Source organism: Macaca nemestrina, chromosome 12, assembly GCF_043159975.1.
Source record: "Macaca nemestrina isolate mMacNem1 chromosome 12, mMacNem.hap1, whole genome shotgun sequence".
NCBI classification, from domain to species: domain Eukaryota; kingdom Metazoa; phylum Chordata; class Mammalia; order Primates; family Cercopithecidae; genus Macaca; species Macaca nemestrina.
In genome coordinates, this window is record NC_092136.1 from 95,058,694 (window position 1) to 95,082,484 (window position 23,791).

At 42.3% G+C, this 23,791-nt stretch overlaps 1 long non-coding RNA gene across 1 annotated transcript; it reads left to right on the plus strand.

The window, feature by feature from the left end:
* The first annotated feature begins 796 nt into the window (after nt 1-796).
* LOC139357571 (uncharacterized) lies at nt 797-23,784 on the plus strand. The gene is made up of 2 exons (XR_011611005.1): nt 797-877; nt 6,775-23,784. It is a non-coding gene; the product is annotated as an uncharacterized lncRNA (long non-coding RNA).
* The last annotated feature ends 7 nt before the right edge of the window (nt 23,785-23,791 follow it).

The window sequence follows — 23,791 nt, forward strand, 5'->3', positions numbered from 1 at the left end:
GTTGGGGCTGTTGTCCTTCTCCGGAGTCCCGGGAGTGCCTTGGTGTCCCTTCCCAGGGCTCGGGCTCCTTTGAGAGAATCAAGAGGAAGGTGTTTTTCACTAGGACTCACGGCGGGCCCCACCTGCCTCCCGTGGCCTGCCGGGAGCTATTACAGCAGGGTCTGCCCGTCGGACGACGGCGGCTCCAATCTGGGGTCCCGCCGGCGCGGACTCTCAGCTCTCTCCCGATACCCGCTGGCCTCTCACATCTTTGGTGGCACTCGCCGCCACTGGGAGGGTGAGATCAAAGAGGTAAACCTAGGCCTGGAGGGACGGCCAGGGCTCCTTCCCGCTGGCCAGCCTCTCGTCCTTCCTCCCGGGAGGGGGCTCTTCCCCTTTCTCCGAATGCGGGCCTTTCAGAGTCAGCGACGCCTTAGACTCCTCCCAGAAAAATGCACCCTCATCTACCCAATTCTGCCCTACCCTTTGGAGCTCCCGGACCCGCTGACCACTCGGTGAGGTCAGAGCCCACCCCCGGAAGGGCCGCTTGTCGGGGACGGGTTCGCCCTCTCCTGGCCTCCCCAGACCAGCGCGCGGGGAGGATCCCGGCAACGCCGGGCGCCTGCAGACCTTGAACGGCCTTACCCTGGTGACCTCCCCAGGAAAGGCTGGGCGGTGCTTCCACCCTGAGGGTCACTTGTTAATTTGCACGAGAAAGTGCTGCCGAGGGTCCACACGTGCGAATCCACCTGTGGAGCGCGTCCCCTCCCTGGGGGCAAGGCCTACGGGAGGCCAAAGGGGAGAAGTTGCCGGAAGACTGGGAAGTAAGGGCAGGGGCGTCGGAGGAATCGAAGGTGCAGTGACATCAGGCTCGGACACCCGGCGGACTCCTCTCAAGGTGATCGGATACTTCCGAGAGCCCCACAGCCCTCCTGGACCTTTGCCCTCGCGTCTGGGATGCGCTTGGGCGCCCCCAGTCTGCAAAGCGTTCGTACCTCCAGTCGGGTGACGTTTTCGCTGGGCTGCTGTGCGAACAGTCTCCGCGCTCCTCCACTGTGAGATATTTCACAGTTTCACCCGCAGAGGGCAATCTTATTCCAAGTTCCTGAGCGCCCTAGGCCTCTCTCTCCTCCCTGCCTAACTGGTGAGGTGGGACTTCGTCGTCTTCCAGGTTTACAGTCTTTTCCTCCCCATGGCTTCTCTTTCCTCCCGGTCTCAGGCACTGGGTATTTCCAGTCGATCCAGCAGGTCTGGCTTCTCTCGCATATGCAGTAAGGGTTAGGGGAGAAGGTCCCAGCTCGTCTTGTCTCTAGCAGAGTGTGAACTGGCTCTGCTGACGAGGTGGCTGTCCTTTTATTCCTTCTCCTGAGAACTGTTTATATATTAAGGAGCTTCACAGCCTCCAGTATAAGGAAAGCAGATAGGAACTGATCGTATAAGACTCTGTAAATGTTTTAGACTTTGGCCTTAATGGGAAAGAAATGGGGGTGCCATTCGTGGGTTTTTGAGCAGCAGATGGACATTACTTTTCACCATGACCACGCCAGCTGCAGTTTGGAGAATAGACTGTAGGGGTCACTGCGCAAACTGGAGGCCGCGATCCAGGTGTGAACCAGGTGAAAGAGAGCTCGGGCCATGGAGTGGCGCTGGAGGTAGAGAGAAGCACTCAGACTCTGGATTTGTTTTTTGAAAGCAGGATAAAAGGCCGGGCGCGATGGCTCACGCCTGTAATCCCAGCACTTTGGGAGGCCGAGGCAGGCGAATCATGAGGTCAGGAGTTCGAGACCAGTCTGGCCAACATAGTGAAACCCTGTCTCTACTGAAAATACAAAAAAAATTAGCCGGGTGTGGTGGTGTGCACCCGTAATCCCAGCTACTCAGGAGGCTGAGGCAAAAGAATTGTGTGAACCCAAGAGGCAGAGGTTGCAGTGAGCCAAGATTGCACCATTACACTCCAGCCGGGGTGACAGTGCAAGACACCAAGACGCTGTCTCAAATATATATAAGATTTTTTTTCTGATTGTTTGTGGGGGTATGAGAAAAAGACAGGAATCAGGGATGACTCCAAGTAGCTGGAAAAACAGAGGTGCTGCTGGCTGAGATTGGAAGATGTTGGGGTAGAGGGGAAAGAGAGCTTAATGTTATATATTTTAGGCTTGAGGTGTTTATTAGAAAAACAAGTGGAGAAGTTGATTGGGCAGACACGCAGGTCTGGAGAGGGCTGGGCTGGAGATAGAAATATGGGTTGCCATGATACAGGCATGGGACTGAAAGCCACGAGCTTGGAGAGATCATTAGAGAGTCAGTAGAGACAGAGCCGGGCGAAGCCCTGAGATCCGGTTCCCCCAACGTGTACATGCAGTCTGTTTCCTCTTCTCAACTACAGTTCCCATGGTCTTGTCTTGTTCACAGAACCTGCTCAAAGACCATCTATTAAATGAAGGAACCCAACTTTCATCACATGTAAAACAAACATCATTATAATCCTACCTCATAAGGTTGTTGTCAGAAAAAGTTAAATACGGTAATGAAAGTGAAACTGCCTTCTGTTTAGTAGACGCCTTGTATATTTTTAAAGTGTAGGCTTCATTATCTCATTCTGTGCAGCTTGTATTACTTGATTGTATCTTCAGTTTCTGATGCATTCAAGGCAGACACTCTTGTTCTCAGTTTATTGACGAGGAAAGTAGGTTTGGTGAGACAAAATAAGTCCCTGAAGCTGCATATCTAATAGTAACACCACTGGCTGACCTATTTGAGCACATCTGCGGCAGGCACTCTGTTAATGATTTTGCATGTGTTATCTGGCAACAACACAGCGAGGTGGGGATTATTATCTTCACTTGCACATGAGGAAACCGAAGCATAGAGAGGGTGGTTAACTTAGCCAAGGTCCCATAGTGAGTGGTTGGAAGAGCCTGGGTCATGAAGCAGACCTCCCCATCCTGGTTCAATGTTCTTTTCGCAGCCTGGTAACTCCTCTTCTTCATCCCCCTACTAGACTCCTGCGAGGGCCAGGCCTCTCCACTCCTTCCCTTGACATTGGCAACATTCCTCTCTCGTTACGTTGCTGTCTTATAAAGCCTGCTTGCTGCAGGATACAAGAGTTCAGTCACTCTTTGGGAACTGTCTGCAGGTGAAAACATTTTGGCTTATTGCTCCCCTTTCTGGAAAGTCCTTTCCCCTCCTCTCTGCCTTATGAACTCCTGTGTGTTCTTCCAAGCCCTGGTGAACTCCTATGTGGTTTTCCAAGTCCAATTAATATGTCACCTCTGTTGTGAAGCTTTCCCTGCTTGCACCCGACAAGAGGCATGACTTAGACCATGTGACACTTTGTTCATAGGTCTATCAAGACAAACTGACAATTTCCTGTGGGTTTGACTGGTGCCCCCGTAAGATTGTGATTTTTCTCTCAAAAAGGTTCTTATGTTTTCATATATTTTTATCCAACGTGCTGTTTGCTTCATGAATACATACATGAATGACCCATTTACAATCACTATCAAAGCAAATTTATGGATTTCAAATACTCTTTTAGAGATGAGGAAATAGGCTAAGAGGAATGATTTGCCCAAAGTCACTCAACTGATTAAATATTGGAGCTTTGCCGGGTATGATTGTGCGCGCTGATAATCCCAGCTACTCAGGAAGCTAAGGTGGGGGCGGTGGGCGGGTGGGCGGCAGTGATCGCTTGCGCTCAAGAGTTAGAGGCCAGTCTGGCCAGCATAGTGAGACTCTGCCTCAAATAAATAAACATAAATAAATACATAATATTGGAGCCTGAGCTCAAGAGAGGTGAGGAGATTTTGTCTGGTGAACCCCAAGATTTCACCCGCCTATTGCTTCCCTCTCTGGCATCCAGGGTCCGGGAACCCTCCTCCAAATGCTCCTGCAGGTGGCAACAGAGGCCAAGGAAAGGTGAAGCATTCTGGCAGGAGTTCCGGAGACAGATGAGAAGCTCAGCTCCCTGAGGGCAGGGGCAAGGTGACTTGAAGAAAGCCAGGTCAGAGGGAGCATTTTATGCATCCATCATTTGTAATCCAGAAAGAAAAGGTTTAGGCACTTTTAGTGTAAGAATTAGTCATACAATTGACATTGAAGAAAGGAAAAAGCAATTGAAATAAAAGGACAGTAAATAACAAACTATCTTACAGGAAAAGTTACACCATGTGCCGCAAGACACCGAGCTAGAAAGTAGCAGGGGTAGGTCAGTATCGGGGTCCATCGCCTCATGTTATCGGCACGGGGGGTCTCTGTCTGATGTGTGGGCACAGAGAAACAAAGTCCAGGTATAGTGCATTAGGACCCAGAGGGTGTTTATGCATGGACTAATGGCCACCTGGAGGGTCAGAGTTTCTGGCTTATTGTGTCCCCAACTCTGTCCTAATACACATTTTTACCAATGGCTTGCTGAAAAAAAACAGAGGAAAGGTCAGTGAATTTGCCAAGGACAGGAAGCTCTGAGTGTTTGCAAGTGCCCATGTGGAGAACAGGGAACTGTACAAGTTTGAGCTGTGTGGGACAATAGGGAAATGGAACAAAGGGGCATTTTACCTTTGTGTTCAAAATAATTAGACAAGGACAGCATGGAAGAGACATGGCTTTAGTAATAGCGTATGTGGAAAAGAATGGGGCTGGGGCATTTATTACAACAACTGACATTTGTGCAGCATTTATAAGGCATCTTCATTACTCCTCATGACACAGTAGAAGTGGTAACAGGGAAACCAAGGCTGGGAGTATCTTGTGTAATTAAGTGGCAGTGCTGTAGTGTGAATTGTGTTTCTGTAACCCTGGGGTTACTTCTCTTCTTTTGTTCCCCATCTTTAATCAAGCTGCATGCTCTGCTCGTTCTTTTTTGTGAATGTCTCTCACCTCCAATCCAGTCATCCATCCCGTTAAAGGAATGGATTATCCATGTCTTTCTGAGACTATTGTACAACCTCCTCATTTAATCTCATTTCTCTCTCTTCCCATTAATTTTATATATGCCACATGAGCCCGATTACCAGATTTAGCAAAAAGCAAAAACAAAAAGCCAAGATACTCAGTTACATTGTTACATTTGAATTTTAAAAATGAATAATTTTTATTGTATGGGACATACTTATATTAAAAATTATTTGTTATTTATCTGAAATTCAAATTTAACTGTGCATTCTGTATTTTATCTGGCAACCCTGTTAATCATGAAATACCATTTCCATCATTCCAAAAATATCCATTAGTTCTCTGTTACCTAAGGACTGGGGACTCAAGCTCAAATTTTTACAGGTAGGTAACATACACATACAAATTAAGTGACTAATTGGGTAAGTGGGGCCTGAAGCTAAATTAAAAACTGAAGAGCACATGTTCCCTGACCCCAGACATTCCAATTCGGACTTTAAACATAAATAATCAACTCAATAAAAGCAAAAAAGAAACACGCACACACACACACGCACACACTCTCACACTCACAGATCCATAGCCATCAGAGAGTCTGGCTTCCAATCTGAAACCTGGGCTCAACCAAACCACTTGGCCTGGAATTGGAGGTCCCTGATTGGGCTTTCTGCCCTTCACTCTCACCACTCTCCACCATGGGCCCTCCCATCTCTCCTCCACCAGCTCATCATGGATGGCCTCCCTTACCCATAGCTGTCTTCTTACCATGCCAGTCTCACAGGCCACTCAAGTCCACAGTGATCTTTCCCTTTCCATGGTCAATTTTGGCTCCTCTCTGTCCCAGGGACATCTTTAGTGGTCACATCATTTTTCTCTCCAACACCCGAAAGGGAATACAGGAAGTGACTTTGAGAGGCCCCTACCATATGCCAAGTCCTCAAAAAAGATCTTTGCTCATTTTTGTTTTCTCTCTCCTTAGTGAGATGGTGAAGTACTCAAGGGCAACAACCCTGTCTCATACGATTCCAAATGCTATATTGAGCTTTGCTATAACATCCATGCTCAATATATACTTTCTTACTGACAGGTCCAAGAGTGTACACACTCATGAACTCAGTGACCGCAGACTGGAAGTAAAATCACAAACCAGTGCTTCCCCCACCCCCACCTATCCTTCATTCACCTCTGTCACCTCCCAATTCTGGTTGCAAGCATTTTTCAAGTCTGAGGCTTTAGCCCAAATTTAAACTTTAGCTTAAATAACATCTGTTTTTTTTTTTTTTCAGAGCTGATAAGAACTTACATTTGAAAGATGGTTCTTTTTTTGGCCTCAGTCCTGCTGGGTAGTTGTGCCTTATTAGAAAATTATCCATAGCACTTTCAAAGTCCTCCTCATGAGCATATTGAACTGAGCCAGACTTGGAGCTTTGAATGGAATGCCATTTCATCTTGGCAAAGCTCTACCTTTTGTTTCTAAGGAGGGATAAAGCCTAAGGAACATGGGTGACTTAGGGACCATTTGCACCCAGACCTGATCTGCTGGGGAAAGGTTCAGAATCCTGGAAATACACAAATTAGACACTGAGCTGGGAAAAAGAAAGAGACAAGCACTGGTCAGGCAACCTTCAGTTTTGCTAACGCCAAAGATTTTAAAAATATCCTCCCCTTCTTATGATTCCTTGGCCTGCCTAGCTATGTTCTGGCTGAGATATGCTGAGCTGGGCTGGGGCTCCGGGACTGGTTTATAGCCAGCTGTGCCTTCAAAGAGCTCTCTTTTCAAGACTTCCTCCAACTCTAGATTCCACAACTGCCTCCAGGAGCTGCTGGGCCAGGGAGGGCCCTTCTGGAAGCCCGGTTGCCTTTTGAATTCTGTTTTTACTCTTTTTTTTTTTTCTTTATAAACAGATTCTCTTCATTTCAATGGGAAAACAAGGTGTCACGACAGATCCATGTCTCTATTTTACCCTTAGGCCTCAAACTTCTTCATGGGAAAAAATGGCTTCTCCTTTTTTAATTGAAGGAACTGGAAGAAGTTCATTGTTATTCATCAACTTCAAAGAGACTATATGAGGCCCCTTGGCCAGGACTACAGAGCAGTATTTTTTAATCAGAAATTATGGCCAAAAAGAAGAGGAGACCAGAACACATGGGTAAATGTTACTGAATTAGTGGTTTTCCTTCAATAGTTTAGTTTTGGTGTGTGAGAGGAAGAAAGTTGCAAGAACTTATGTGCCAGGTACTGTGCTATGATCTGAAGATGCAGAAATGAAGAAAATGCAATCCCTGGCTCTCCCACCTGATGGGGGAAGTGAACTTCGCACCCTGTGGATAAGGAATAAGGAGTACACAGTGTAGCACTGTGGTTAGAAGCACCAGCTCTGTCATCACAGGGCTTAGCTTGTTCCCTGGCTCTGCTGTGGGCTGTGTGGCCTTGGGCAAGTTACTTAACTTCTCTGTGCATTATGTTTTGCATCCTAAAAATGGGGTGAGTGATAAAAATCTATGTTATATGGTTCCTGTGGGGATTTAGTGAGTTAAAATAGTTAAAGTACTTAAGCTTAGTGCATACTTTGAGTGTTTATTACTATCATCGAGAAGATGTAGAGGAAGTATACGGGCATAGAGAGCAAGGTGCAGCTGACTGCTTGGATGAGGCAGCGGATGCTTCAAAGAGGAGGTGACATTTACTTTGCACTCTGAAAGATGAGTGGGATTTCAGTTGACAAGGGTGGCGTGAAGGAACCCAGGCAGTGGGAAGCGTGGTCGGTAAGAGAGAAGGTGATGGCTCGAAGGAGTAGCAGAGACGTCAGTGTGGCTACAGCCTGGGACTCTCATGTGGCTTGGGGGAAGGGAGTAAAATCATAGGCTGAGTCTGGAAAGGTGAGTTCAGGCTAGACCGGGAAAGGCTTTAAACTCCGTGTCATTAATTCATTCATATAAATCTATGATCCCCATAAAGATGAAGAAGGAAGGCATTAAAAAGTTATGTAATTTTCTGGGTGTGGTGGCCCACGCCTGTAATCCCAGCACTTTGGGAGGCAGAAGCTGGCGGATCACTCGAGGTCAGGAGTTCGAGACCAGCCTGGACAACATGGCGAAACCCTGTCTCTACTGAAAATACAAAAATTAGCCAGATGTGGTGGTGGGCGCCTGTAATCCCAGCTACTTGGGAGGCTGAGGCACGAGAATCGCTTGAATTCGGGAGAGGTTGCAGTGAGCCGGGATCGTGCCACTGTACTCCTGCCTGGGCGACAAAGCAAGACTCCATCTCAACATCACTGAACTAGTAGGGGGCAGAGCTGGAAGTTGAGCCAGGGTGTGTCTGACTCCAGAGCCCCGCACCTTGACTTTGTGCTTTCTCACAATGCCTGTGGCTGCTGCTTTAAAACAGCTCTTTCCATTTGCCTTGTTAAATGGGATTGTATATGAATTACACTGCACTGTTTATTTTTAGAGAAATAAAAGAACCTAATAAAGGAATCTGACACGGACCTTGGGTGAATAAATATGCCCTTAGGCTGGAGTGTATTTCAGAAAGCCTGGATAGGGAACTTGTGCGGTATCCCCAAGGCTCAGGTCCTGAGAAGGCATGGCCACCTGATACCCTGGTTCCTTTAGCACAAAATCCCCATGATAACCTCAGTTCGCATTTCTTTGAAATCTGCTTGGCAGAGCTGTGCGATACCTGAAACTCTCTGGGTCATTTTGCTTTGATCAAGGGCTTTGCTGTTATAGGGGCAGTCTCAGATCAGGTGGTGGAGGTCACCAGGCCTTGGAGAAAAGCCCAAACATCTTCCAATGGGACCAGGCCCTGTGATAGCATCTTTCCAACCCATTAATGGTCAGCTGGGCTTTTTTGTCCTGGGTCCATTCTGAAGGTCCTAACTCCCTTCTTTTCAGAGACACTCACTGCTCAAGGACACTTAGTCTTTAGGTCCCTGGGACCTCCTGGGAAGTAACTGGGGAGAAAAGAACTGGGCTACAGTGGGAAAGCAGACAGCAGGTGCCAGACAATTTCCCTTCTCCAAACACTTCCCTGGGGACAGTTGCCGCCCATAAGCATCCTAATGCAGATCCACGATGAGCTCTTTCCTACCACACAATTCACTTTTTTTTTTCTTTTTTAAGATGGAGTCTTGTTCTGTCACCCAGGCTGGAGTACGGTGGCGCAATCTTGGCTCACTGCAACCTCCGCCTCCCAGGTTCCAGAGATTCTCCTGCCTCAGCCTCCCGAGTAGCTTGGATTACAGGCGTGCATCACCACGCCCGGCTAATTTTTGTGTTTTTAGTAGAGATGGGGTTTCACCATGTTGGTCAGGCTGGTCTCAAACTCCTGACCTCAGGTGATCTGCTCACCTCGGCCTCCCAAAGTGCTGGGATTACAGGCATGAGCCACTGCGCCTAGCCCACAATTCACTTTTATTCGGTTTCCCTTTATAACGCTGACTACAATTTGTAGTTTTATAATTTTGTGGTTTTCTTGCTTACTATCCACCTTCTCACTCCCCTTTGAGCGCCGTATGGCAGGGGTCACATCCATTTTATTTCCTGTTGTAGCCAGCATTGAGGACCGGTGTGGCTGGCACATGGCCTTTTTTCCTGCAACTCTGACAGTTCCTCTTCTCTCTCCTTCATCCCCTCTAGTGCCTTCTCCTCTTCCTGGCCTTTAAGCGTTGGAGTTCCTCAAGGCTCTTAGGTTACCTTTATCTCTCGCTTTTTCCTAAATGCTCGCCCAGGTATAAAGCTTCAATTAGTCTACCTGACATCTTTGTATATCTCAAAGGCAGCTCAGATTCCCAAGTTAGCAAGGCAATGCACATGATTTTTTTCCTAGAACTTGGCCCCTTCCCCGTGTTCTCTGAGTAAATGGCTCCATCAGGCACCAGTATGGGCAAGATGGAAACCAAGAAGTCATCCTGATGCGTCCTTATTGTTTACCCTCCCCGCAAGCCAATCACTTAGACTTGTTGATTTTTATCTATTGCTCGAATCCACCTACCGCTCCCCATCTCTGCAGTTCATGCTGTAGTCTTCACTGCCTGCTCTTTTCACCTGACTAGCTTATTAATGAGTCTTCCTGCTTCTGTTCTTGTTCCCCTCCATTATTTATGCTCCAGCCAGAGCATCCTTGAAATGCAAATCTGATCATTTCACCATCATAACAACCCCCCCACCAACACACACACATACACACACACACAGACACACACACACATACACACAATGCAAAATTCTCTGACAGCCTCCATTGCTCTTACAATAGAAGCCAACATCCAGCTGGGCGTGGTGGCTCATGCCTGTAATCCCAGCACTTTGGGAGGCTGAGATGGGCAGATCACTTGAGGTCAGGAGTTTGATTCCAGCGTGGCCAACATGGTGAAACCCCGTCTCTGCTAAAAATACCAAAATTAGCTGGGCATGGTGGTGTGCACCTGTAGTCCCACCTACTCGGGAGGCTGAGGCAGGAGAATTGTTTGAATGCAGGAGACGGAGGTTGCAGTGAGCTGAGATTGCACCACTGCCCTCCAGCCTGAATCAACGTGGTTAATATGGTGTCAACATAGTGACAGAACAAGACTCCATCTAAAAAAAAAAAAAAAAAGCCAACATCCTTTGTGTTAGCTTTAAAGGCGTTGTAGCCCAGACCATACAGTAGGCTGACTTCCGCAATGCACTCTCTGGCTGAGCTTGTATGATCCCCCAGTCTCTGGCCTTTGTGTTGGGAGGCACCTCACTCTGGCAAGCTGCCCTCTTGGACAGTATTCCTTCAAGACAGCTCCAGCCTGATTACCTTCCAAGGTCTTCTCTTGACCTACAGAGAGCTCATATATCCTTGCCGTGCCAAATACTGGAAGGGCAATTGTTCTTGTGGCTGTCCTCTCTCTTAGGTTTGCATGCCTATATGGGTTTGCATGCCTATCTTTTTTTTTTTTATAAAGCAATCTAAAAAAAAGAATGCTTTCTTTTAGATTGGAATTGAATGCCAGTCTATATTGTTCCTTAAACTCCACAAGATTTGTACAAATGCCTCAGAATGAACTCTTTGAAGGGAGATGGAACTCAAAGCATAGCCCTTTCTAAAACAAACCCTCTATTTTTGCCTCTTCAACCTCTACTCTTTCATAGCCAGGAGTGGGGTTGAAGTAAAGTTCACAAAATGGATTTGGGATCACCACTTTTGCAAATCCTTAATGTGCCATCATTTCACTTTGGGAACACATTGCCACCTCTGGAATGAATCCTTTTGGGGTGACGGCCAGCACTGAGTAGTTCTATTTACAGAATCCTGTTTTAGAGAGAGAAGATGCTCACTCGATGGAAGAAGTCAGTTAGAATCTACCATTTTCAGACAAGAAAGGGCATGTTCCTTTTGGAAAAGCTGGGTGGGCCCAGTCCTGAGCAGTTAGAGGCATCATAACAGCACCAGGAAGCTGAATGCAAGGGCATAAGGACTAACTTGGCTCCTTTGCTGATATGACTGATGCCTGAAGTTAGAGTAAAGGTCTTTTGAAACTCCTAACTTGGCCCCACTCCTTTTTACCTCTTGCTCTCTCAGTCATTCCGTGTACCCCATCTGGGGGCCCTCCCCAGGGATAGCTTCTGGCCTCAGCCTAGACGAGCTGCTTCTGTCAGAGATTACTCTACAAGAGGCATCACCCAACTCTGGGCCACAACTGGAGATGTAAGTGCTGCTGCGCCCTGGCCAGGTTGGACAGCCACACTTCTCTTGAACACTACCCAGAATCTCCACTTCAATCAAGGGGTAAGAAGGGTCCTCCTCTCTTGCTCAGAAGTCCCATGGCTGTCTGGGCCTTGCCCCTCACTGAGTCGTTGGTCCATTCACAGAGTATTTCTCTCGCATCTCACCACGGCCAGCACTGTCTAAATTCATGAAGGAGATGCAATTTATCTGAAGTGCTCTTGACCATGGGGAGGGGCATTTCATGCACATTGGTGTAAATTGGCACAATCTTTCTGAAAAGCAATTCAGAAATGTGTATCAAGAGTATTAAGGGTGTTTTTTGCCGTTTGAGAAATTCCATTTCGGTAACTTCCATTTCAAAAGCAGTTTCTAACAGGTTTGTAATGGGGAGTTGTTTTCGCCTTGGGAAACCCATCTTTGATGTCGCGTCTTCTGAATTCTATTTGATTTGCTCCTTTAATAACGTCATGAAACTCTGTCAGTTTCCCAGTTATATATGGAACACAGGGCGTGTAGGCAGTCAAGGTGGATTTAAGGCTGTATAACTCTGTGAATAATGTTGTCAAAGAGAGAGCCTGCTCCCAAAAGACATATGGTTTCCAAAAGCAGACTGGTGTGGTGCTGAATGAATAAACATTGTGTGGGGATCTTGTAAAACGGGACATTTTATGAGCCCCTCACCTCCCATTCTGATACAGCAAGTCACGGTGGTTTCCAGGAATGTCTATTTTTAACAAGATTTCCTTTAGATTTTGATGCTCAGATAGAGGTCTGATAATCACAGCTTAGAATGTAATCTACCATAGGCTGTTTCATTTTTAAGAAATTCTACTAGATCTTATTTTGATGGAATATTGTATGTCACATGGGATACATGCATTCAAGAAATATCTAAAATACTAGACAAGCATTCTCACTGCCAATTATAGGTAAGAGTGTAATTTCAAAAAATATTACATAACCCATATGCCACACTTTCAAGTGCACACAACTCCACAAAGGTGAACATTCTGAGGGCAGAGATGAGCAAAGGACTGATTATTAAGTTACCGACTATAGTGACTCTGGTTTAGTGATATAAGTAAAAATCCCCAAGACTATCCAAGGCTATCCTTAATAGACTGTGATATAAAGAAGAAATTTTCCAATCTAGATTCTCTATGGATAAAGCACTGGCCACCTCCAGCATTTACATTCTGTCAGTTATCTATTGCTACAACAATGCTGTACTTTGTAACATACAACCAGAAAACCTCAATGGTGCACAACAGTCAATATCAAATTTTGCTCATGAGTCAGTGGATTGACTGGGTGATTCTGCTGGTCTAACTGGGTTTGATGGGGTACCTCCATGAGTTTGCATTCAGTTCTAGGTAAGCTAGTTGACTTTACTGTTCTTGGATGGGTTTTTTCACGTGTGTTGAGCCTTAGCCAGAGCATCTGGGACAACTGAGCTTGCTCCAGGTGGCTCATTCTCCAGCAGACTAGCCCAGGCATGGCAGGATCCAGAAAGAGAGAAGCATGCAGTCTCTTAAAGCCTAGGTCTGCAGCATATACAATGTCACTTCTGCTGCATTCTATTGGCCAATTCAAGTCACAGGATGAGCCCAGATTCAAGAGTGGAGAAATAGACTTTACCTCTTGATGGAAGAACTTGTAAAGTCACATTCCAAAATGTGTGAGTATGGATTTATGCAAACAATCAGCTACATCCACTGGGGCCAGTTATGTAAACAATCAGCAACATCCATTACCCAAGCTTTACCTGTTTACCTAACAGGTTACAAGGCATCAAATTCTGAAGGTTATTATATTGCTCCCAGGTATCAAAAGAGTTTGTGTGCACATACCTGGGAAGGTAAGGCCTTGCATGTCAACAGTTTGCTTTGAGTATCTTATACTTTATCAATGATGTACATCAAGGGGGATGTGTAATGTATTCAGGAAATTATTCAAGATATTCAGAAAATTCCTACATACTCAAAGAATGCCTTATGGTTACCTTGAATATCCTGTTTTTATGCTGCCCTGAAATTCTAGACAGTCTCTGATTGCCAAGGAGATGCTGTTGTTTCAAAGTGGGACAAATCATTGTGCTAAAAACTCATTGAAAATGGCTCCTTTTAAAATCTGCCTCAATCTGGCTTTCACTTCCTTTTCTAAGTGAAGAAATACAAATAGCTTAGCCTGTAACCTTTAGTCACTGCACTGTTTGACCAAACTATACTTTCCAAATTCATCTTGTACGTGAAGTACCACACATATGGCCTGAACACCACACTCTGGATTTTTGTTTCCTCTGTCTCTCTTACCTTCAACATGATGTTCCTCAGTCTCTGCAAATCCAAATCTTAACACTCACACAGTGTCTGCTTAAATATGGCCTTGTGCTTAAAAACTCCTTCACTGATAACCCCAAACAAAAGTGTGCTTGTTTCCTCTTTATGTTGCAAAGAGAGGTAAAAAATAGCAAGTAAATTCCGACAAATCTGAGAACAGTTTTATCATTCACTTACTGTTAGACTTAGACATGGTGCTTAATTTTGCTAAGCCTATTTTTCTTAACTCTCTAAGATGGGGATAATATCCACCTCCAGGATGGTTATAATAAAAATACTGTATTAAAAGTTTCTAACATTTACAAGGTCCTTGATAAATGATGGCTTTTTTATGACCCCGTTTACAAAGCCATTATCTTCTTATTTTCTATATTGTTTAATGCCCAGCCAATGCCTCTGTTACAGTTTTGCTCCCTGAGCTTGCCTCTTCTTAAGGACAAGAGTTATGCCTTCCTTCTTATTGCTTTTCTCTGCATTTTACAGATGAGGAAACTGAAGAACCACAAGATTAAGTAACTTGTTCAAAGGCAGATAATTAGCATTACTGGAGTTGAGATTTGAATTTATTTTAGGAACTACTTTCTAAACCCCTACGCTGTGTGTGCTGCCTTGTCTTAGCCTGGCTTCCCCCTGGAAATAAAGCCTGAGACCAAGGTTTACTTGCCACTGGGTTGAAAGAGGCGGGTAGGAGTGAAGGACAGGTGGAGTGAAATAGGAAAGGAGGGACAACTGATAGAGTTGAACTGGTGCTCGATCCCACCAAGTCCTCTACATTTCAAAACTGTGGCTTGGGGAATGAAAGGAAGCCCAGTTAAAGGTTAACCCGAGTTAACTTCTTGCACTTTTGGTTGTTCGTACTTAGTGGAAAGGCAGTACCCTCTGGCATTCTACCAAAAGCCCTCAGGGAAGCCCCGAGGCAGGAGGCCAGAAGCAAGCAGTCCAGGACCACGAGAGAAGTATCAGTGAAAATTGGGCAAAAGTTTGCAGAGAATTGGTTGCCACCACACCAGCGCTGAAGTTCGAGATGGGCAAGGTGACTGTGAAGGGGTGTAGAAGAGGTGTGCACCACATGCCTCTTAGCTAGTAGAGTCAATGTGTGCTGAAAAGTGCTGTAACCAGGAGAGTTTTCCTGAATTTCATCTTGATGTGAAGATGACGGATTTGTTCATGTTTATTTTAGGAGCATGCCTGTGTAGGAAGGAGTATTAAGAATTCTTGCCAAGGCTGGGTGCGGTGGCTTACGCCTGTAATCCCAGCACTTTGGGAGGCCAAGGTGAGTGAATCGCCTGGGGTCAGAAGTTCGAGACCAGCCTGGCCAACATGGCGAAACCCTGTCTCTACTAAAAATACAAAAATTAGCTGGGCGTGGTGGCAGTGCCTATAGTCCCAGCTACTTGGGAGGCTGAGGTGGGAGAATTACTTGAACCCGCGAGGTGGAGGTCATGGTGAGCCGAGATTGGGCTACTCCACTCCAGTCTGGGCGACAGAGTGATTCTGCATCTAAAAAAAAGAAAAAAAAATTTCTTGCCTCAAATTCCTTTTAAAGAGTTTTATGGGAAGGTTTTGGGCTCATTTGTGTTTTGAAACATGTCAAGTATGTGAGATTATGGGAGAAGAGACATGTTCTGAGATGTTCTAAGTCCACAGCAAGGGAAGCCCATATTAGAAAGTTACATGCATTAAAAACCATGACTTGAATTCCTAATTCTTGCCATACAGTAGAATGTTCCTAAAATAGAAATGCAACACAGTTTTAAGTTCCTGAGTCTTCTTTAGGATCAGGTCCATTGTTCTCTTAGAATTTTTAGCCTTTAAATTCACAGGTGCTGATTTTTATCTCTTGGTCTGTGAACCTTCCCCTCAGGGACCATCTTTTGAATCAAAAACCCGTTTAGGACTGGAGGGGAAAAAAATCTATTTTTTAAAATTAAAATTGTTGCAAGTAAGCCAGAAAGGAAAGTTATCTAACCTTGTCTGGAGCATGGATCATCCATTTGCTTTTCAGTAAGATGTCAGGCAGATAGCATGGTCATTTGTATCATTCAACAAGAAACTTAAGCTGAATTAAGGTAGTGAAGTTCAGTAGAAAAAAAATGTCAGAAAGACTGGAATTCGAATCTCCACTGTGTCAGTTCTAAAAACTGTACCAACTCTTATGCAAATAAAGCTTTCTATGACTTAATTTCCTCATCTATAAAAGGAAGAAACCGTCACTGCAAAATTATTGTGAGGATTTGTTCTTCACAAAGGTGTGAGGATTAAATGAAATTGTGTACGTGAAAGGACAAAGTACACACATAAACATGAAGTATTATTTTACTTTAAAAAATGGCTCAAAGTTGTTAATAAATTCATGGCGAAACTAGTGTCAAAAGCCTGATTTTGAATTGGGGGAGAACTTATAGAAAGACTGAGTTGTTAGCTGAGTTTGACCTGATAGACCCTGTCCTTTGTCTCCCCCTGGGGTTGCATATTATTGAAAAAAAGACTTTTGTTTTTTTGGGAGACAGGGTCTCACTGTGTTGCCCAGGCTGGTCTTGAACTCCTAGGTGCAGATCCTCCTGCCTCGGCCTCTCAAAGTGCTAGGATTACAGGCATAAGCCACCACCCCGAGCCAAAAGATAGACTCTAATCAACAAGCAGCTGGTTTCTACTCATCTCCCATTACAGCTAGACACACGGCACAAAGGAAGAGATCTTGCCTTTGGTATGAATTTTTACGTAACATGTGAATTAAGATAAATGAAAAGTCAAGTCCTTCCTTAGAAAACTTGCACAAACGACTGCACATCCCTTATAGCTTTCCAAAAGCCGATTTTACATGCCTACTTAGAAGTCTTATCACCACTTCAAATTACACATATATCATCTTCCTCTCTCCATTAATTTTTTTCTACTTTATATCAAAGGGTAACAGTATTCTCTGGGCTTGTTTATCCATTCAAATTCATTATGGTGCTGTGTATTTCAAATACATTAGTACACATCACCTAATTCTTAAACAACCATCTCAAGAAGGTATTACTCCTGATAGAATGTAATGCAGAAATCAAAGATCATAGAGATTAATTTACTTTCAAGGCTGCAAAGCTAGTAGAATATGAAAAAAACTGGGTTTTTAAATCCAGGCCCCAACCTTATGTCCGATGCCCCTTTCCTCATTCTAATTATGGCTTTGGTTAACAAGAGACAATAATAAAGTTAATTTGTCTCTTGCTAAGATCACAATTATTTTAAAAGGTAACAATGACTATACATTTTGCACAACTTACACTATTGCAATATTCCACAAATAGAATATTGAGTGCTAAGAAATATCACCAGGAAACTGGGTTAGGAAAAAAATAGTGAAAATAATGACTCCTATATTTTTTTTTTTTTTTTTTTTTTTTTTTTTTTTTGAGACGGAGTCTCGCTCTGTCCCCCAGGCTGGAGTGCAGTGGCCGGATCTCAGCTCACTGCAAGCTCCACCTCCCGGGTTCACGCCATTCTCCTGCCTCAGCCTACCGAGTAGCTGGTACTACAGGCGCCCGCCACCGCTCCCGGCTAATTTTTGTATTTTTTTAGTAGAGACAGGGTTTCACGTGTTAGCCAGGATGGTCTCGATCTCCTGACCTCGTGATCCACCCACCTCGGCCTCCCAAAGTGCTGGGATTACAGGCTTGAGCCACCGCGCCCGGCCATGACTCCTATATTTGTGATATCTTTAAGAATACATGTCTCAATAATCAAGCAGAAATAAACCAAGTGAGAATGCTACTCCAATATAAACAAAGTAGGCAAATGATTGGTGTTCAGTTTTGCCAATTTTATTGAACCAATAAAATTCCTACTAATAACAATGAAATAAATTTCTGCAAGTATAAATGTGATACAGTTTAACAAAACCCATTGTTCTGTACCTATAAATAGATTTTCAAAATGTCATAAAAAGTGCAGTTATGAATTGTTAACATGTTAATACACAGTTCCTTTATTTCAAATGTGTTTGTCTTGACTCACTAACAGTTCCTTCTGCATCTGTCCAAATAATATTACCCATCCCTCCAAAAAAAAAAAAAGAGGCATTAAAGCACTAGAATATTACACATAAACTGATCCATTTAGGTCAGCTTTAGTCAGAACTGTAAAATCAGCAACATAAGAAAAACAAAACCTAGTAATACATACAAAAGCTTTCATGGGTTCTAGAACCTTCTTAACTGCTGACTCATGTGGAGGGCATTAAGAGTTGAAAAGGCTTATATGGTTAACTACCTTAGACTATATCTACAGCAGGGTCTGGTTTGCCAGAACAAGTTTAAAGTGGCTGTTTATTAAGTTTGCTATCTTCAGAATTGAAACTATAAGACCGCCATTTGACCCTGAAACTTGTGTGAATCTTAAATTGCATCAATTATCTATTTGATAAAAGCTTATTCTAATTTAAAACCTTATAGAGTAAGAGACTGATATATATAGCAGTCTTAAAGATCACGTCATCTGCCTTACATTAGTCCAGTCACGTGCTTCGTAAAAAAAAAAAAAAATTACAGTAACAAAGCACAGGACTACAAAGGCAAAACATCACAGCTTCTGATTACACTGAATAAAAAGTACCAAGAAACGCAAAAGATAATTCTGTATTAATACTGATGAATTAAAGAACTATAATAGACGTTTCACAGCATGCTACATATATCGCTCACAACTTAAGGATAAATGTCTAACGTTAAGTCAAGAAGTTGGCAATCTGATTTTATGTGCAATTCAGCTACAAAGTCTTAATATATACATTCATTATGTAGCTGTCCTGCAAAACCAGGATTTTTTAAAGAGAGTTTTCAAGTTCAACTTCTATTTCATAAGTTAAAAGATGCATCCAGTTCTTCCATGACCAGGAAAGTTATTTTCAGGCTTAAAGGAGCTAATCCAAGTAGCAAGGCCATGTTCCAAGTGGACCTGACAGGGTTCTTTATTACCTTGCTCAGACTGTGTATGTGTATGTGCCTATACTAGTAGCACTGAGAAGATGCCAAACTGGCTGTGATTTGCTTTCTGTGTCTCTTATTTTGGATTGAAAAGAGTAAATGTGAAGAGAAAGAGGAAGGGGAAACTGTATTTTCTCTCCAGAGAAGACTAAATAATGCAAAGGAAATATCTGCACTAGATATAGAGTTTGGATCACTTTCCTTGGTGAACAAGGGTACCATTTAACTCTTTTACCTTAGAGAACCAGTGAAATTCAGAAAGCGGAAGTCTCTCAACATTACAAAGGAAGCTTCTTGGCCACCCAACTAATACATTTCCTTTTTTCTACCTTTTAATCCTTCCTTATCAGACTTGGGGAGCCGGGTGAAAATGTGTAAAGATATGAATTTAAGAAAGAGATGTACAATAAGTTTTATTCTGTAAGTTTCATAATGTATGCCCTTAACTAATCAGGATTTGTGAACAATATTTTAACACTATAGACCAGAGAGATTCTCTCTGATACTCTTTCGGTAGAAATTATACATTCATTTTTTTAAGAGGTTAACTTGAGGGGTGCAAGAAAATAGACTGTTCTAGCAAAATTTACATAACAAAAATTCTATTCATCATATTTAGACTTACTAATGTTTGATGTTGTCCTATGAACTGTAAAATTGGGTATTTGTTCTAAAGGCTATTTTGTGGTATGCCCTGCACTATTTCAAAGATTTCCACAAGCATTCAAAAGAATCAGATATTCATTCTCTGTTCCCCCCATATATATATATATATAAAATATATATATATAAATATATTTTTTCATTCTGTACTTCATGGTGGTACAGTCATAATTAGTTTAAAGCTAAAATGAACACTTCATGGCATATAATTTAATACAAACCGCCTCAGTCTCCATTATTAAGTCTCATTTCTTAACTAGGACATCAATTCATTCCTGAGCCCTGAAAGGCATTTATTGGAATCTACTATCAGGTTGAGTTGTTCATAAATGAGATGGAAAACATCCAAATACCACAAGAAATAATAATAATCTATACTTGCAAATGGGATGGTTCATCAGGTCAGACAACCGTGTGCAGTGTCCCATGTTAGAAACCTGACATAATTTTACATTTATGAACAACCTCAAGTGCACCTAGCTGGAGAAGAAGAACTATTACATCTTCCTCTTTGCATTTCCTCTTCCTTCTGGATATACCCTAAGTGCAGCTAGGAGAATAAAGACTACAAAGTCAATGCATTTTCTTTTCATCCCATAGAACATTTTTTTCCTCCCATAAGAATAGGATAGCAACAGAGCTGTTAGAGGCTTAGTCTAACCCAGGAAAGCCTGGTTAAACCCTTATGTACCCAATTTTGTGTTATTTTATTATATTATAAATCAAATGGGCTTCTGTGATCCCATGGGACCATCTAAATACCCTTTGCCGTATGTCCTTCCATTAGAAATGTGTTTCAAGGCCCAAACACCACCAATAAAACAAATGTCTGGAACACCACCCTATTTGCATGCCAGAAATTTCCCATTCCACTGAAGGGTTACAAGTCATTCTGGATTGCTGGAGAATTTTAACTTTACATTCAAATAGCTTGGACTAACAACAGTATTCATAACCTAATGCAAATCCAAGTTAGGATGGCAATTCAATCACTTTAAAATCCTGCTATATGCTAAATTCTGAACGATAGAAATAGTTCAATTTCTGTATCATGTATAAATATAAAGATTCCTACTTTGATAGAAGGCAAATATCTTTTATGATTTATTTAAAATATGGAAGTTGTATTACTGAACAACAGTGAGTGAATCCATGAAAAGGTTGGATACTCTGAATTTATAGGCTCTTTGGGGATGAGGTAGAGGAGAGCAAGATATTTCGGCAGCTGGGAAAAGGGTAGAACAGAATAGGGTGACAAAATTTACACTGATACTGCATAACATCTGGTAGAGTGTCTAGGGCAAAGGTTAGCCAAAGTATAGCTGGATGGTTGAGGGATTTAGAAGGAGTTGGGATGAATCCATAGTCTCAATGAATGCAGAAAAAGTAACTCAGGAAAGTAAATGCTGGTGACTTATCAGCAGGTGGCTGGTGATGTTTGGTTTGGATTGTGAAAGCTGCTTAGACCAGGATGGGCTGAGGGAAGGGGAGGGGAGTAAGCATGTAGAGGTTGAGGCACTTGGAGGAAGAAGAAGCAGGCAGGAAAGGGTGAACTGAATGCAGATAGGAGCTCCCACATGGGAAATATTTTCTCTAGATTAGGTGTACGATGCTGAGGGCAGCCACGCTCTCAGCACTATGTTCCTTGTATTCTTTGAAAACTTTTCCTTCCTCATAGGGCTCTGCCTTGACATATACCTCTACCTCTATTATCCATTTCACCCCAGCTATTTTTAAGTTCTAGGTCTCACCTGGGCAGATTCTAGGTCTGTTAACCAAGCCAAATTAGCATTGAAATAAGCTCCACATACAGTGGGCATATAAGTTCTGTTGACTGAGATAAATACATTCATGTTACAGTACTGTTTTGAAGAAAGACTATTTAATTTGATTCTCAGTCTCCAGAGGGATATAATAGGGAAACACAGTTTATGTTGACAGCTACCTAGAATAGATTCTGATTACACATATTAGGTAACTTAAAATTCAATCTGAGCAGAGGAGCCACAACTTTCAGTTTGCTGTGGAATTGTACTACTAAGCAAATGTGACATACTATTTACATAACATTATTGTTATATACTGTTTACTCCATGTAAGACTATCTCTTTGCATAAAAGCAGTCCTATTAAAGAGAAGAATTTAAGGTCTTGTTTTCCAGAGAAATGATTTAGAATTGTCTTTAAAATACAACCTAAAACACCTTATTTTGCTAACAGAGTGCAAATCATTTTTATAACATGCGCTGTAATTTATTTTTTCCATAAGGAATTGTCCTTAGAGTTCAAAAGAATCTTACCATCAAATAGGCATGTACCCTCCCTCCACTAAAAATGGTGAACTATTTTAAGTACAGATCTTTGTTTGTTGATCGTTTTATTTTGCTGTGGCACAGAAAACTAAGATTTTGGATTTTAAAATAACTTTATAAGGAGGAAAAGGAAAAAGTCGCTCTGGAATAATAATTAGCATTTAGGAGCATTTAAAATCTTTAGGAGACATTATAATAATTAAATAGGAGACCTGGTTCAAATTTTATAGGATTCCTACATAAAACTTATATTGAGTTTTCTGTTGTAAAAACAGCCCTGTGTTTCTCTGCCATTATTTGGGCTTACAACCATAATTAAAGGCCAAGGCTATGCCCCAGATTCCATGTTAGCCATCTTTTATTTTAAAAATACCCCAAATGGGACAAATTCATACTGGGACTGAGACAATGTACTTAGTTCAAAAAGGTGAAGGAGGTAATAAGCTGTCTCAAAAGCCTCTTTTCCCCTAATGGTCATGCATCCACCTGAGGAAGCCTCATCTGAAGAAGCCAGTGAGGCACCAGCCTGGCTACTCCCATAGTCAGGTGGGTTAAAGAACAGATTATTTTCAGATGGGGGAGTATCTCAATATTTCTTGAGGTGATCTGAGAAATTACAAATTACCATTGAAGCTGGAAATCTTGAAATTCCAAAGTAAATAGACATTATTCAAGCATACACATCAGTGGACTATTAAGACTAATTTTAACATAATAAGCAAAGAATTAAAGAATTCACATTCACATGTGCTTTTCTCACGTACACTTGCACATTTAAGTTTGGCACAATGTGAGTGCAAGGTGTAGATCAGCATATTGCATAATCACATCATTATACCAATTGAACCAGACATCTCTTTTAAAAATATTACATTTTAATATAAAAAGCTATACTATAAATTACTAAATAGTAAATTCAATACTCTGAAAAAATACCACCCTGGAAAACCGCATCGGAATTTCAAGTTTGCATTGGATAAAGAGAATTAACAGCAAACTCGTTGTAAAATGGTATTCACAACCTGAAATGCTGTGCATGCTGCGTATTAGTAGGTGCTTTAGCACCTGCAGATGTCAATTTTTCTAGGCTGGTTCACTGAGGTTCATAAATGTTTTGTTTTTGTTTATAGTTCCAAGTCAACTTATTTTCCTGACTATTGATGAAATAGATCAATGCTGAGCTAAAAAGAAACTTTGCAAGGAAAAGAGATCTATTAAAGGCACTAATATTTCCATAGCCTAGACTCCAACTACTTACATTTCCAGGGAAAAAAATAAACAAAAACTAAGTGGCCATTTTAGTTACTTAAACCTTGTTTCCCCTTTTGGTCTAAAGCTCATATGGTGTTCTGTGAGAATTTCTCCTCCTTTCAATACATACAAATCATTTTTTATCCTGTTATACAGTTCACCTGCACAAAAATATAGGGCTATTAATTGAAAGCATCTGGTAAAAAAACAAATTCAAGAATAAAAGACATCCTCAACTTGAAAGTTGTAAAGTTAGGGAAGTCAAATGGACATTTATGTTGCCATTTGTGTTTTGCCATTCTCCTAAATATTTTCTTTGTATTACATATCTACATAATGTAATATTGAATAAAACATATGGCATATGCAATAAAACAGAAGAGAGATGGCACAAGTTCTCTGAATAATCTCTTTAAACCACCCTGTCTTCAAAAATATTAGTAATTTTTTCCTCACATGGAAGATTTCAAACAGGATCCTGGAATCCAAAAATGCAGAACTACTTTATGTTAATAAGTGTACAGTCATATTTGTTTTCCTATCTGGAACAAAATCTAAAAGAAAGCAACCCAATATATTGTACCAGAAGAGGATGATAAATGGAAGAGGAAAATGATTTAATGAAACACTAGTTCACGATTCTTTCACAAAAGAAAAGTTAAATCTTATATCACAAAGTCTAAAA